This window comes from Argopecten irradians, chromosome 9, assembly GCF_041381155.1.
Source record: "Argopecten irradians isolate NY chromosome 9, Ai_NY, whole genome shotgun sequence".
NCBI classification, from domain to species: domain Eukaryota; kingdom Metazoa; phylum Mollusca; class Bivalvia; order Pectinida; family Pectinidae; genus Argopecten; species Argopecten irradians.
The window spans coordinates 22895673-22911967 of NC_091142.1; the positions used below are offsets into that span (position 1 = coordinate 22895673).

At 34.4% G+C, this 16295-nt stretch overlaps 1 protein-coding gene across 3 annotated transcripts in view; it reads right to left on the bottom strand.

Moving 5' to 3' along the window:
* LOC138331803 (nitric oxide synthase, salivary gland-like) overlaps positions 1-16295 on the bottom strand; it is a 118645-nt gene that overhangs the window by 95783 nt on the left and 6567 nt on the right. For all 3 annotated transcript variants that reach the window (XM_069279584.1, XM_069279583.1, XM_069279586.1), the window contains exon 2: positions 3580-3650. The gene's annotated coding sequence lies outside the window, so the exon portion shown is untranslated. The remainder of the gene's footprint in view (positions 1-3579; positions 3651-16295) is intronic.

Here is a 16295-nt window from a genome sequence, read left to right on the forward strand (position 1 = left end):
GTGTAGTTTTATACATTTGACATTAATTGCGATATGATAACACTTTCATTCGTTATTACTTACTCGATCATTAGACGTATATTCCACAGAATCCATAATTCACTTACTCACCACTACAATGCCTTTTTATGTTTATAGAATTAACAAAAGTCGTGAAAATAAATCGCCGCAAAAAGATGCCACAGTTTTTATTGGTAATTATAAAGTGATTTATGCAACCATAATTCCATCTAAACATACAAAAGGCATAAGTGCACAAAATTCAGTGTTGTAAATAAGGTTAACAAGACATCAAACATGTTTGTCAGTTCATTTTAATGATTTCTACAGCTGAATTTATCAAATCTTACGGTTGGTAATAGATTACTGAAGAAAAATAGCATGTCAAAAATTTCTCTTAGTTATGGCACATATAACTTTATTACTCAAATTGTCGACGACAGGTAACAGGTAAAAATATAAAATCACATGTCTGGAAACATATACAACCTTGCAATGATGTATTACAAACGATACATTTGGTCTTTCACCTGTCGCTTGTTATTTCCCATCATGCAATGTACCAGCACATATTGTTCTCCAATGTCCTTCCTGTCCCGGTCTGATTACATATGTAGGTTGGATCATTTGTGTCCTACATACATTTACACAGTTGACATTTTCGAATGTTAATATTTTTCATTTGAACCACTACGTGATTTATTTTAGATTTCATGATTGTTTTTGTCACCTCTCGAACGAAAGAAAATTTTAACTAAATCTTCCATTCAATCACATTCGAATTTTCTGTCTAATGGCCGAAAATCTTCTACCATATAGTTTTGTTAAAGGTTTAACCTGAATATAGTTTCAATGCTATATATATCTAACACATAAATCTGAGTGAAATGAAATGCGATGTGGCTTATGATGTTAGTACGTCCAGATTGGTGTGTTACATTAAACCATTCCTCATAAGTCAATCTACAATTATCATAGGTACTTTATTTATTTTTTAAACTTGATTAACGGACTTCTTTTCCTAATAAATAATTACACCGTTACATCAGCCATTCAGAAACAATGTTACAAACGGCACAGTTATGTTGTTCTTTGGGCTGAACAAGGAAATGTTGAGACAATGAAAATGCTCACAACAAGCATGATTGAATTATCGTTTAAGAAACTTTTTTTGTAAAAATAGTACTTAAAGCTATAATTGATGATTTTCTAGAAGCTGCACTTCGTTTTTGCATCATAAAAGATTAAGCATTCCATATATGTAAGAGACCGATCCTTCCTCTGTGTTCATTGAAATTCTTGGTTACTTAACCTTTCCAGTTTTAAATGAACAGACGGCACCGAGTCGACAACATACAGTTTAGTGCAGGTTTTCCCCCTGAATGACATTTACGTCCCTGAGTAGCAGACATGTCTCGCTGCAGGTCGCAAACAAATCTCGCGAGACTTCAGGGGTCACTTGAACTTGCAAACTAGCTAGTCCTACACACAGTGAGAATTCAAATGTACATTGGTTAGGATTTTGTTTTGTTTGTGATGTCATATTAGCAGACATGGCTATTAAAGGATGTGCCAGATTTGGAAGTTGGATGATATCCTGAGTACCCGGCAGACAAAATACAAGCCTAGGTGGGGCATTAATGTTAATATGTCGGGATATGCTAAGCTTTCGACCACCGAGAGTCCAATTCACTCCAGACGAAAATGTTATATTATGGGTAATAAAACATATAAATGCTATGTAATTCAGTGTTATAAGACTTTACAATCAATCATGGTTTGGTACTGCCATAATGATGATAGTCATTGTTCCATACACCTATTCACTATTCGGACATCTCAAAACAGTGACACGCTCTTTACATAATTACTTTTTTGGTGTAAGGTAGCGACAGAACCCGAACGCGAATTCAAACGGTACACTAATACTTTCTTAAAAGTTTACATTTTTTAATCAATTAATAATTTTCAGTAGAAGTTCGAAAGCACAAAATAACGGATGGAAAATGTTGAAAAACGCAGTCACAAAATGTAAGTAGAGCTATTGTGGTTTACAGTATAAATATAGAGAGAACAAAAATAAAACGGTGATAACGCTGGATGAAACGTAAATAAAACATAAAACACAACCCGCTTTTAACGAAAAGGTGTTTTGTATCATTGTTCATACGATAACTCGTATGAGCTACTTATAACAACAATATGATGATGCATCTTAATTAAATGTAAATTTGTTTTGTAATGGCGGTGCTCCGCAATCCGTCAATGTTTTATACAGAATTGTTTGTTGATAACGCATTTTTTTTCTAGATTCACCGAATGTCGGACTAATAACGGATTTGGTGTTTTATCGAAAATATAATCACCAATGGTTCTTAAGTTATCGACGATTAGTCTTATTTAATTATTACACCTGCGTGATGATATTCTTGACATGATGAATGTTCATGAACTTTCAAGAATATTAACAGATTGTGGTGCATGAAAAAGGTCACGAATATTCATCGGATTACTCTCATGAACTCTTCATGACACTTTATACATCCACAAAACATTCATGATTGTTCATGATCAAGTGTCAAGAAATATCCATAAAGTTCTATGCATAACTGATATTCATTAAAATTCTTCAAAATGAGCGAAATGGTTTCATTCCTTTTGAAAAAATTAATGGATATCAGTTATGTATAAAACTTTGTGAATGATTCTTGACATGATATTTCATTCATTTTGAAAAAATTTAATGAATATCAACTGACATCAAATGACTTGTAACATGACCACATGAGTTACATGACTTCTATATATATTTTTCCCGCCAATCAGTCACCATCCAAAATGGCTGCTGTGTCTGCGGCAGTATGGAAGGAGAAACGTTATTCATCTTAAAATGGAAGTTTTAGCATATTAGTGAAAGGATTACCCAATTTCTGATTTCTTTAAGCACAGTTGAACACTTAAAGTAAGTTTTGATTTATCTGCAGTTCTTTTCCAACATGAAATTGTTGCACTCTGATATTGTTATATTGTTTATGCATAGATACACTGTATTAGATTTGGGAAAACGTCAAATGTTATTGAATTATATTATCAATATAAACCATCATGCTTTACAACTATAGGCTTATTTTGGCCAAGAAATTATTAACTTGGAATATATTATGAAATTGATTGTTGCATTAATTGTTCATCAACAGCTTGAAGGGTATGGTCACTCTGTTGGCTGTAACCATGACACCATGGTTAATTATAGGAAACGATCTGAATAGGATTTTTTTGCATAGCAAATAATAGCATCATATCTTAAAAGAATGAACTCTATTTAGGTTAATATGGTGTTATACTACCCTGTTAACATTCTATCAGCACTAAGATATTAATACCGATTATATAGACTGAAACAATTACGTAATATTTAATTAGGACATGACGAAATAAATAAAGATATTGGTGGTTGACATATTACTGAAGTATTTGATTACACGTGTGCTAGAGAGTAGCTTTATTAGGCTACCAAAGCTACATTGTATACACATGAATATCAATAAATGCAAAAAATAATATCGATAAAATACTTACCACCAAACTCTTCTTTTTCGTTGTATATTATGATCCTTGGTTCAGTTTGAATTTTATCGCCATCCGAGTATCTACAATTTCAAGGGGTAAAGGTTAACTATGTAATTCATCAGGAATTATGGGATGTGACGAAAGACAGGCCCTGTTGGATATTGAATTTACCCGACGTGACTTTATTAGAGATACAGGAGCTACATGGTCATATACAGAAACAGTACAACGACCCTTTGACAGGATTGATTGCCCTCTTGGCGTTTAGTCTTTATTTGGCAATTTCACAGACCGAAAATGAATAATGGTGGACGTACAGGGCCTTGGTAACGACTAGGGTCGGTCGGCAGGGTTCATACTGGAATGTGGAATCATGTTTAATTAAGTATACAGATGGTAGGCTATGTACCTATAGCTGTGACGTGTTACACTCGCCTGCAACTTTAATCAAAAAGGGTGGTGACGAAAATTCAATACCTGTTGTGCAACACGCAGAGAGAGCTGTCACTGAAACACATATATTTGTATAACTAAGGTTAAATCTGCAGACAAGGTGGTTTGCAAATGAAAATCTATGTTTTTTTCTGTTAACGGTTCTCCGATATAATAACCCAAGAAAGGCTAGTACGCGTAGAGGCATGTTGAACGACCGTGTATATATGCTATTGCACCTATTTTTGTTTGTGAAAAGGCAACACGCGACTACTGTAGACCAACATTATCAGCGGTAAAAAAATATTTTATGTAATTCAAGGTAAGAACGAAATCGTAAACAACACTAGAGCTTTTTGACTCTGAATCGGAGAATTGAATTATCATGGAAAGGTAGTCAAGCATGTAATCCCAAAATAAAGTCGTCGCAAAAAAAAGTGGTTTGACAGTAACTTATATCGTTAATGGAACACAGCGTTCCGAAACAAAATATTGACTCTTGTGTATAAATATAAAACATACAACCGAAACTACAATGTCCAAACATCAATGTCGAGGGCCTAAAATGAAGGTTCATATTGCTTTAAAAATTAATTCTTTACTTTTAAATTGTTCCTGAAGTGACGATTAATATAGGAATAGCTGCGATTCAAATCTGAGAGGTGATTGAAAACTGATTACTATTCAGAAAATAGTTATTGATGATAACAATTAAAGACTTTCACCTAAAACATAACCCTCAAAACATTATTTCCGAATACCTAAATTCTGAAATAATGAAATCAGTGTGTCTAAAGTATCAAGTATGATGCTCTATAATGGAGGTAAGGGATTTGTTTCTATCACTTCTTATTTCGCATTTACATATACATGTACAAGGATTACTTAACGGGTAGGTATCTAGTGTTACGTCATTTAGTGAGAGAATTGTGAGTTATTCCTCTGAAAATTAAGGCGTTACGCTCGCTCAATAACTTTTAAATATACAAATACAGAATACGTAAATGTTGACTAGAAACGGTCATGTGTGTCATTTGTCTATCTTTGTATCATAATTAACGAGATTCAGAGAGGTTTCTCCCAGTAGGCTGGAGCGAAGCCATCAGCGTATAGATAAGTTGAGGTAGATACTATGTTTTGATACGAAAAGATAGCACATGTACATGACAGTAGCCTGATAATCAATCAACTTGTTCTTGTATGCAATTAGTAGTTATCATTCATCAGCTTCGTTTATCTAAGGTTCCGAAATACAACGTCACCTCGTCCCAATGTGACCATCTTGTTGCTTATTCCTAGATATCTTCATTCTGGTTCTGAAGTGCCATTTGTATCATCCACCTTGATAGCCATTAAATAAATGAAATGGAAATATTTCTTACGTATGTAATATGTATGTTGTTATAAGTATTAGACTTGTCCTTGAGTAATGTTATAATGTCAATCTAATTCCTGAAGCCAAATAAATTAGCATAATTCTCTGTGATAAGCCCCCTGTACACCAGCCCAAAAACACGGCTGATAATTTGTTTGATTAATAACTGAGATATATTTTCCTATAAAAGCATTTAATGAACAATATTTCATTATTTCCGTTTATTAGGGTTTTATGGTAGAACACGTAACTCGTAGTTGTATGTATATATATATATTTTTTAATTTTTTTAAGTAAGTTGCTAAATACACGACCTATCAACATTAACACTTATTGATGTATACTTCGATTGTCAGCTCTCGTTCGAATTAATGTGTTGGCTCTGACTAATGATTTTATCATTATGTTCAGGTAAACCCAAAGTCAATGACTTATCGAGACTTGATTGTAGACGATATTTATGTGCATAGTTATTTCTTGTATCTAGAAAGAATCAATTGGATTTCCAAACGAAATTCATATTTCGAAAGTTGAAGACATTTTCAAACGAATTCCGTATCAAGCGTTTATCACTCATCAGTCAATGGTTTGTTCTTACACTGGGGTCTCCATGGTTACAATGAACATCTTTATCTGTTTATATGTTCAATTTGTGGAGCATGAGACGACATTGTAAAAAACTTATCAAAGATGTGTTTCTCCAGTGACAATTATGCAATGTAATCATTTATAAAAAAATATATGAAAAGATCGATATCCTCGTAGGGTTAAAATTCAATTGCCCGAAATTAAGGAAAGGTTTTAAAAATGTACTGCTAATGACGCAATGCTAAAAATAAACATCTACATTTATCAATACATTTTAAAGTGTATTTTTATTATAGGATTTGATAGTGTTGTGTATTTGCAATAGACGTATGGTGTCACTATGTGGAGCAAGCAAGCACCAAAACACATAAGCTTGTATTGTATCAGGGATATAAATTTAAGATTTCCAAGGACGTTCCGAGACTCCCAGAAACAGTTACAAGCTACAGTTGTATAGCTAACTAGATGATCATGTACACTTGGTGAACGCTTGATGTATTTAGCCTTGAGGTTCGATCATTCCTTGATATTAGTTTAAAATGTTCCTTTAATCGATTTTGTAATTTTGTGATTTAGACTTGAGGCGATAAGAATACCTGTGGGCTTTATCTGGATCAGCTGGTAGAGATATTGTCTGGTGTTGATTAGTGATATGGGTTTTTATCAGGTGTGTTGCATGTATTACGTCATAGTGAATTCATAGACAATCACATTGATATAAATTTACTCGATCAAAAGTATAAGTTGTATTTGAAGTTCATCCTTGTGCGACATCTGCAGCTCACAATAACTTTTGTCAATTCTCCTTTGTGTTATAATGATAATAAAATATTCCAATGAAATATATCCAAGAATCTTAAACAACCAACAGATTTATAAATGAAATGTGTGTACTGAACTTTGTTACCGTTGAAAAGACAAACGAAGATCAATTATTACTAGGACTTTTGACTTGTACACTTTCATTTCGGGATAATTCAATGTTATGATAAAATAGTGTGATATGTCTCTCAATAGCATCACGTTTTGCCTTTAATGAAGTAAGTGGTTAATATATAATACTTCGTATACTATTTGTCGCCGAAATTCAATTGGAGACCCTGATCGATATGGCCTTAATTTGCCATTTATTTGTCATTTGAATATCAAAGGCAAAAGGGATATAATATGTTATAGATATGTGCAAAGGAACAAAATATTTATTGGGAGACAAACATAAACCTTATGTAAGTTACACTATTCCTTTGCTGACAGTTCTCAATTTTGTGCTTTAGTTTAGATATTAAGAATGTTTTTTGTTTTGTTGTTTTCTGGTGTTTTTTTCTTTATTGATCGTGTGTTGTTAGTTTTTATATAGTAATTTGTTTTTTTTTTCGTATGTAATATTTTTCATCATTACAAAAGGAATTTACTGGTTTCCATTCTTCAATCGGACTTTCGATTAAGCCACATGCAAAACTTTGCTATGGACGCGTAAAGTGGTTGTAATAAACATATACGCTTATTAATCATAATATCTACTAGTTCAAAAGGGGTATAGGCATTTTAGCCCAACACCAACCAACAAGGGTTTGACTATATGTCTGTTAAAATGGTCATGCATGGCTATTTTATGTGACTGGTCATTGACCGTAGATTGTCGCCTTCATTACAGCTCTTGGGACCTACAGTATTTGGTCATATCTTTTCCATCAAACGTACATCCGAATCAGATCTGTGCGTGGGTCTCCATCTGTTTTATTGTCATGTTTTTTTTACGTCTATGTATTATGTATAAGTCGTCTGTATTCGTTTACACGTCAATTGTCGTGACAGGGTAGAGTTAGTCCTACTTTGGACCGGTGTCCGGGTCTAGTCTTTACTGATAAATAATGACTCATAAATAACTCATATAACTTCCTTTACATTATTAAAATAATTTCTCCTCTCGCTTCTTTATAGGATCCGCTACAGCACCTTCCCTACCGAGACCGATATTATTACGGATATCATACTCTAAACACTGACCTGAATCTGTGATATTTGGTCATTTGTAAATCACTGTAGCAATAATTCTTGTAGTACACGATGAGGGAAAACTATATATATACATATATGTCACCGTTTTCTTTTTCTGTGTTCTACATATGTGAGGTTTGATTGATAAGACTTAACGAATTCTTCGGGTTTGTACGGTTATGGTCATGGAGGAAGGGTAAATGTCCAAGGGAATATACATCAACATAATGACAGATGTGTCACATGCCGCCTCAGATTGGCACCACAGGCGAATAACCAATGGTTCAAAATCAGCCAAAATAAGACTATTCTATCTCATATAAGAATCCTGGTTCGAAAATATGATGTCGATTGCATTAAAATAGCTATAACCAGAGTACCACCTGAAAATTTCTTCAATAATATCATACGACTGTGTTATAAAACTAATTTACATGTAATATAAGGATTATAACACATTAGTATGTGAAGTGGTATGCTTGTCTCGGTTAAGAGAAACATTACATCCGAGCAATCAATCCGCATTCGTAAATAAAAACGAAATTGTCCTTAACTATTGGTTATATGATAAATAGAATGTTAAACGTGCGGCTATGTTATTAAAACATTGTAAAACTTGTAAAATGATATATTATTATGCTCTTTAACGAATTTTTAATAGCTTAGTCCACAATGTAAAGTCCTCTATTTAGGCTAAGGATATTCCTATAAGTCTCCTTCAAACAGGCGAACCAACCTATCGCTCTCTATCACAGGATACCAAAAGACAAAGGTAGGTTAAGTATTGCCATTTACTAAAGTCAAATGATCTCGTGTCTCTCTCTGACTTAAAACAATGGAACACTCTTGCCACCCACATTCTTTCGAAGGTCATTATTTATTCAACTACCGAATGATTTTCTTTTGTAATCAAATAAACCCTATTACGAAAGCCTGAGTAAGTGTATCTGTCTGACAGTATATTCGACCTCGTGTGATATACTGATACCGTGTGTAACGTGCGCACGTGAGGGATGCGCGAAGGTGTTGTCACGTGATGTTATTCAATTGAAAAACACAGACAGCGGTGCACTGTGCTATAAGGTCATGTTTTATAGAAGACTGTATCATGTACATATTATCTAATCATTTTATAAAAGAAGTTTATAAACATGTACTTCCTATTCAAAAGAACTATTATTTTACCTTATATGTCACTTAACAATATAATGGCATGCACATGTACTGTAAAACAGAATGTTTTCCATACGATTAAATTGGGAGTTTCTGACAAGCGATCAAAACAATAAAACTGTTCGGGTTAAGGTTTATTAGTTTAATGTCCTATTAACACCCATGGTCATTTAAGGACATGCCAGATTTGTTGATGGAAGAAAGTCGGAGTACCCGGAGAAAAACCACCGATCAGCGGTCAATACCTGCTGGCAACTGCCACACATGGGATTCAACTCGCGACCCAAAAGTGGAGGGCGTGTGGTAATATGTCGAGACATCATAACCACTCAACCACCGCAGTCCTTATTCGAAAACAAGTTTTAACTTAAAGTACAGTATATTGTTTTAAACTATAGATAGCTAAATTTCAAAGAATTTTGTTAACATTTATTTACCAAAAATGTCCTCCCCATGTAGAATTGTATTGTTTAAAAATAATATTCATATTCTAATAATTCTATAACACAAATTTGGATTGCCAAAAGGTTGATTAATGTAAATACCAAATATAGTGACGTAATTTACTTTATGAAGAAAAACTAACCCCTCCCCCACCTATCCTCGAACACCTACCACAAGTAAGTAAAGGTTGACCTGAATTTAACCCTTTGAGTAATAGAAAGGCGTGAAACATTACAAAACCACAGCCCGGACAGATATCTTACCTACATTTACTTATCGCCTGTCAATCAGCATACGAGACAATACCGGTCAGACTTGAATATTGATTTATTGTCGAGCCAATAACATGTCTGTCAGCATAGCGTCTTGATGCGATATTTGGCGACATACACGTTACAAAAGCAGACCGAAGTAATGTTAACATCACACCAATGTCACCTATAAACACATCAACATGATCATCCGATAGCCTTAACAAGCACCCAGGAAGTAATTAGTTACTAATTAAATGATCAAATTAGGTACTTATAAGGAATTAAATTGTGCAAGTTTACGTTGTACCAGAAAACTAACCTGTTGACTGATGTCGTAAACAAGCGTATGGTACGAGGCTGTCACAAACCGCATACGAACTGGAAGCTCGGCCTTTGATATTTTCTGTTTACATTTGATGATTTATTTCTACGAAGGCAAAAAATTCACAATGTAATACTTCTATAACAGGGGAGGTAGGAGAACAATGTATATTCTAGAAAATAAACGTATGAAATGTTCAACGCCTTAAACTGTAGAATATAAAACATAAAAAAGGCATATAAAATATCACCAAAAACAAAATGAATCTAATCATGGCATTACCCACGAAAACCTCAGCCGGACATCGATCCCCTAAGCTGGACATTAAAAACTTACTTAATAGGAGTTTCGTAGATATTTAACACAAGTTGTAACTCTTCCTTGCTGTAAAAAAAATAAAAAAAATGTCCCAGGCAAGCAGTCTATACCACTGATGTACATATATAGTTAACGATACCGTGCAACTCATGTGTGCGAGCAAAATACCTTTATTCGGTGATTTGTTGCGACATGATTTGTTAATATACGGAAAAATAATACTACTTACAAAGTCAGAAGTTGCATCTTCAGTTTCAGGGATAGTAATACTACCTTATGCATGTCATATAAGAAACAATAAACGATTAGAACAATTTACATAATATAATCATAACCAGCAGATATTATCAGCATAGTCCGTTAAAACTAAGCATACTAGAAGGCGCAAGATGCTGCCTAATCGCCTGTTTATGGTCAGCTACCTACTGTTCTGTGTATTGTAGTACAAATCTGGCGACAGCAATTATTGGCGTTCTGAAGGTTTATTTGGCTAAAAAGATGTCTAGACAGTTAAAAGAATATATTTGACCCTCACTTTAATACATGTTACATCTCAATTCATCACAAAAGCGATGCTATGTCACTAGTTATGTTCGAGACGTCCTAGAATTAATGTTTTGGTAGCCATCTTTGAAGACTAAAAGTTAATTTTAACAACCAATCAGATTCTTCAGGTAAAATTCGGCGACTCCGATTGGCTCTTAAAATTAACTTTTATCCATCAAAGATGGTTCAATGTTTTCTTTTAACCCCAATATTACCCCATACTTGACCCCAAACCAACATGTTGAATTCCAACAGCCCCAAAATTTTACTACAACCCCCGGCTTTTCAAAAGCAATAGTTAGCGGACTGCTATCAGCTATAATATGCATTTTATACAGGGGCATACATTAAATGATTACCTGCAGATTGCGATTTGTTCGTATTGACTCGTGTCCATTTGACAATGATATCGGAGTGAAACATTCTATCAAAGTCATTTAGCAGCACAACCCTCCTGGTCACATCATACAGATATAATTAAGATACTTGTACTTACATGTAATGACCAAGGGTACGGCAAAGATCTTTATTACGTCACATAAGGGATTGTGAAGGCGAGAGATTTTGGTGCCTTTAAATCCGACGCTTGCCTTTTGATATGTGTTGAGTTATATGTTGATTAAGAGGTGGGGTATGACCGTAGTATGAAGCTTTTTCATATAGTACGTTGATATTTTAATCTTTCAACTTTTTAACCTGCCACTTTCAGGTGTCGATTGTCGTGTTAACAAAATACAAAGTAAAATTTGTAATATGAAATGTTTTAGTCAGAAGAAAACATCAGTAAGTGGTAATTTGTGACTACGGTCTGCTATCTCTATAGCAGGTGTAGGTATCTGATCGGTAGAAACCATAGAATATTTATATATCAAACCATTTTTTAAAGAACTTTGACCTTTGTGTCTTTCAAAATATGGGTACAATACATTAAAATTTATCACCTATGATACAACCTGTAAAAAAATATATATACATATAACCATAATGTACCTACTAAGATGCACGTATATGTAACAAAATCAGTCACAATATAGAACTCTATGCCGGTATAAGTATAAAGTGTTTTCAAGTTCAGTCAACGCAGAAATCATTTAGTTAAAGCCGAATAAAAACAACGCATACGCAAGCATTCATCAATTGTCGGATTGTTTTAAAAACTCCTGGAATATGACGTCACTACCGATGAGCTATGTCCGATAAACAACGCAGGTGGTTTATTAATTAGCCAATGACAACACACATAGAGCTGAATGTAAAAGTATGGGCACCAACTTATGATTTCTATTTCCTAGATTAGCTACAAATTTCACAGCTAACTAGGTAGGAATGGAGATACGTCAATTGACAATGGCGAGTTAAAGACATATTTATCATGACCACTACAGCCTTTCAGCAAACTTCAAATGGACAGGTTATCTCTCCCTTTCGAGTGTATGGTATGCGGACATAAGATCAATGTTTGCCCGGTTAACTTATTGAGTTGCGCAGGATTGATAATAAACTTTCTATTTTTGTCAGTAAGCTTCGAGTGTTTTCTTTCTTTTAATTTCATAAATCATTCCATCAGTTAGCAACGGACATGCAAAGGGAACGCGCCCAACCTGAATACAGATAGGGATTGGATTTATGGAGGTTTAATTTATAACAATAGATACACTAAGTAGCCTGTCTAACTGTGGAGTGGTCAAATACCATTGTCAGGCGAAAGGTTCGAAGGTAAGGCATGGGGTCACCGTATTGAAACTTACGTATAAAACTTTAAGAATTCGGACTGAGATATCAACGGCAACACCCAGCGCATGCCAGAATATATGGTTTCTGCATCAACTGGTCAACAAATGTTTTCGCATTGACTCAAAAATTAGAACGGAAACACGATGCATTCCGGCTTTAAATTATTGGTTTGAATTATAACTACATTAAATTAGTACACAACCTTTACAATCTCACACTATTTAATTGAATGTCAAATGTACATTTAATTTTGCAATAGATTCGCATCTTTATTTTTTTGGTATTAAGAGGAACACAAATCATGTTCAGTTTCAACAATAAAATATATACAAAACATTAATGAGATAATTATTTTCAATTGTTTCTTGCTCCATAAAAATCAATTGTGCGAAGCAGACTAAAATCTCTTACCATTGTTCAAAACTTAAAACGTTAAGACCATGTAAGGAAAGGTGATACTGAACTGTAATTACAAAATATATATATAGTATCAGAAATCATAGTCATATCTAGATTGCACAGTTGCAGAAAGTGCTAGTGGAAGCTCGAGGATACCTCATAAAAAGGCAGGATTAATCTGCTTTGTTGCATGTTATAGTTAGCGTCTACTGAGTAGTTATCGACTTGGTGACGGCACCGGGAAACATAAGTTATGGGAATTACCTTAATGAATTAATTCAAGACGGCCCTAGAAGTGTTCATACGTGTGGTATTTGTGGTAAGTTGATTAACATAATGTTTCCTTTTTATAATTAAAACACAAATATCGCTTTCGTTAGGTATGTTCTTTTGAATAGAAAATTATAAATACGTATATATATGAGGTTAATAAAACCAACAGGGCGATATCAAATGGGTTTTTTTCGCTGTTGACGCATAGGAGAAAGCATTATGGTGTAATGTATCGTGGTAACAAAGTAGAAACTGCAGGTTTTATAGAAAGGCTGAATTAATTATCTAAGTATGCCTTCTCCGTGATATTCATTTTTCCACATACAACAAATAATAATATAATTTTGCAAAAGATACATTTCAAATGTTCAAAGGGACATGTAAGGACGGCCTCCAATATATGAAGAGTATGTGTAAGAAGCGTGTTTGTATAGTGTCATATCACTGAAGCATACCGCTGAAGACATCCGGCAACACAAATCATACGGAAAATTAAAGAACCAGTCGTCCTACTCCCTGTACGTTTAGGGCTAAACAGAGGCAGAAACTATCACTTTTATAAACTTTGGTGTGTCTCGGCCTGGGGACAGAAGCCAGAGCCTTCCTCACAGGGGCGACTGCTCAACAGAAAGCAACAGAAGGGAAGAACAAAATCAGTTTGGAAAAATAGAATAGATGATATTCTAAATTTTGTCGTCTTTCATGATCATGCAATAGGGGCAGCAAGTACAATTCTAACAACCTACCTGCAGGACAAAACCACTGCCAAACAAAGGTTTTAGTATTTTATATTACGTTAGATAAACACAAGCATCTCAAATTACAATGCAGGGGTGTATATTGAGTACAAAACATGTAAATGCACGTTTGTGTAATCGGATATATTTAAACAAGAAAGTAAGCCCTGTTAACAAACGCATTGCATGATATATTATGTTTATACGATACAATGATACCATTCTCGTATAATTGTAATTGATTGACCTTATGAATGACAATTTCTTGTGTTTGCGATGTTAGTAAATAAATGTTATGAACTTAAGTATCAAGATGTTAAAATATCAGACAATCTACCCGGCTGTCAATATAAGTTTTGGTAGGCGAATAGTAACAGGACCTATGGTTATATTTACCGTGCTTATATCAATTACGATACTTATAATAATGTCTTAGTTTTTAAACAATTTAGTACATCACGTGACAGAATTCTGGATTCTGATTGGTTACACGCATGGACACTATTTGCAATAGTACTATTGAAGTGGCGCGAAATTGAACGTGAATGTATTGTGACGTCACCATTTCAGGACGTCATTATAGCGTTGCGCTTTGACCAAGACGTCAAAGTGGCGGACAGGCAGTTGTGTGCAAATGTTGCTTTTCTACAGATCACTCATGTTTTTTTGTTGATCTACTTTTAATCTTCATGAAGCTAAATCCCGTTTTATAGATTTCTACGACAATTCATATGTTGTACTTTTAATGTAACAACGTGGTATGGACATGAAGATAAGGTTGCGAGGTATCACTGCATGCCTGGCTTGACGTGCTTCTGTTACGATGATATGAGAAAGAGTCTCATGTAAGGGTGATGCACTAAACCCGTTATGGCCTGTTAAGAAGGATCTATTGCCTCATATTATTGTCTCGTGATTCGAAAGTCCATCCCTCGACAATACTAGGAGGTCATAGTGCCCTCTCAACCAGGCCTGTAGATTAATATTAGATATATGTTATAACAGCGAACCCTTTCAAATCGAAATCAACTGGACCATGAAAACATTTCGAAATAAGTTGATTCGGTAACGTGGAATATTAGAACAACAAACAAAACACAGTGATTAAAACATCGTGATAGGTATGTTCGAGAAAACAAATTTCAACTGTATATTGTGATTTGTTTGAATCGCATTCCGTCGTTATTATTGCATATCATATTGTGCACTTGATTGTTTTATAGCTTTATGAAATGTCAAGGTTTATATACAAAATAAATAAATGAGCTTGCATGTCTATCAATTACTGTTTTAGTGCAATTGAGCAAATGAAACTTGTCACTCGATTGACACGTAGTTTGTTTTTCCGCTTGTAAATATCGCCCAAATGTCACAACGTGTTTATGTTTCATGGATAATAAATGCTGGTCTGTTGGATAGCAGTCATAGCCCCAAACGCCACACTGTACACTGTCACATAGTAGGCACTGTGGTCATTAACTCGATTCATAAGAACATAAACATGTATTCGTAAAATGATCCAATAGGATATCGACTGTGGGCTAAGAGGGTCCAACATGCATCCCCATCCAAACCTCCGAACCAATATTTTTCTTTTTTTTCTGAACCCGTTTGACCCAATAATCGCAACTTTGACATTTTTAACAATGTCATATGGGATCCGCAATTTGGGGGTGCATGTGAGACCCTCCTAGCCCAGGGCCTTTAAGACCAGATGCAACAGACTAATGACATAAGATGGTAAGTAATGGTAAGCAGGCTTAGTTATATACACGATATATATATGGCGATATAGTGCTTACAGAAGGTCATGTCTCAAATAGTGCTTACAGAAGGTCATGTCTCAAATTAAGCAAAATATTAGTAACGTATTGCAGCCACGATCATTTCATTTGCTTAAACATCATAGTATTATTCCAAAGCATCAAAATTGCGACACTTTGTTAAACGTCGCTTCAGATTAATGTATACAACGACGTATCAGTCTCGAAGAGAAAAGCGTTTAATATAAATTTCGTAACCAAAGATTTACTGAGATAATTTTCTTATTTATTCAGCACTAAACCAGAGAATCATCGGTTAATAAGCTTATAATCCGAATGTCTTTAAGTTATGTTACATAATTGACATAC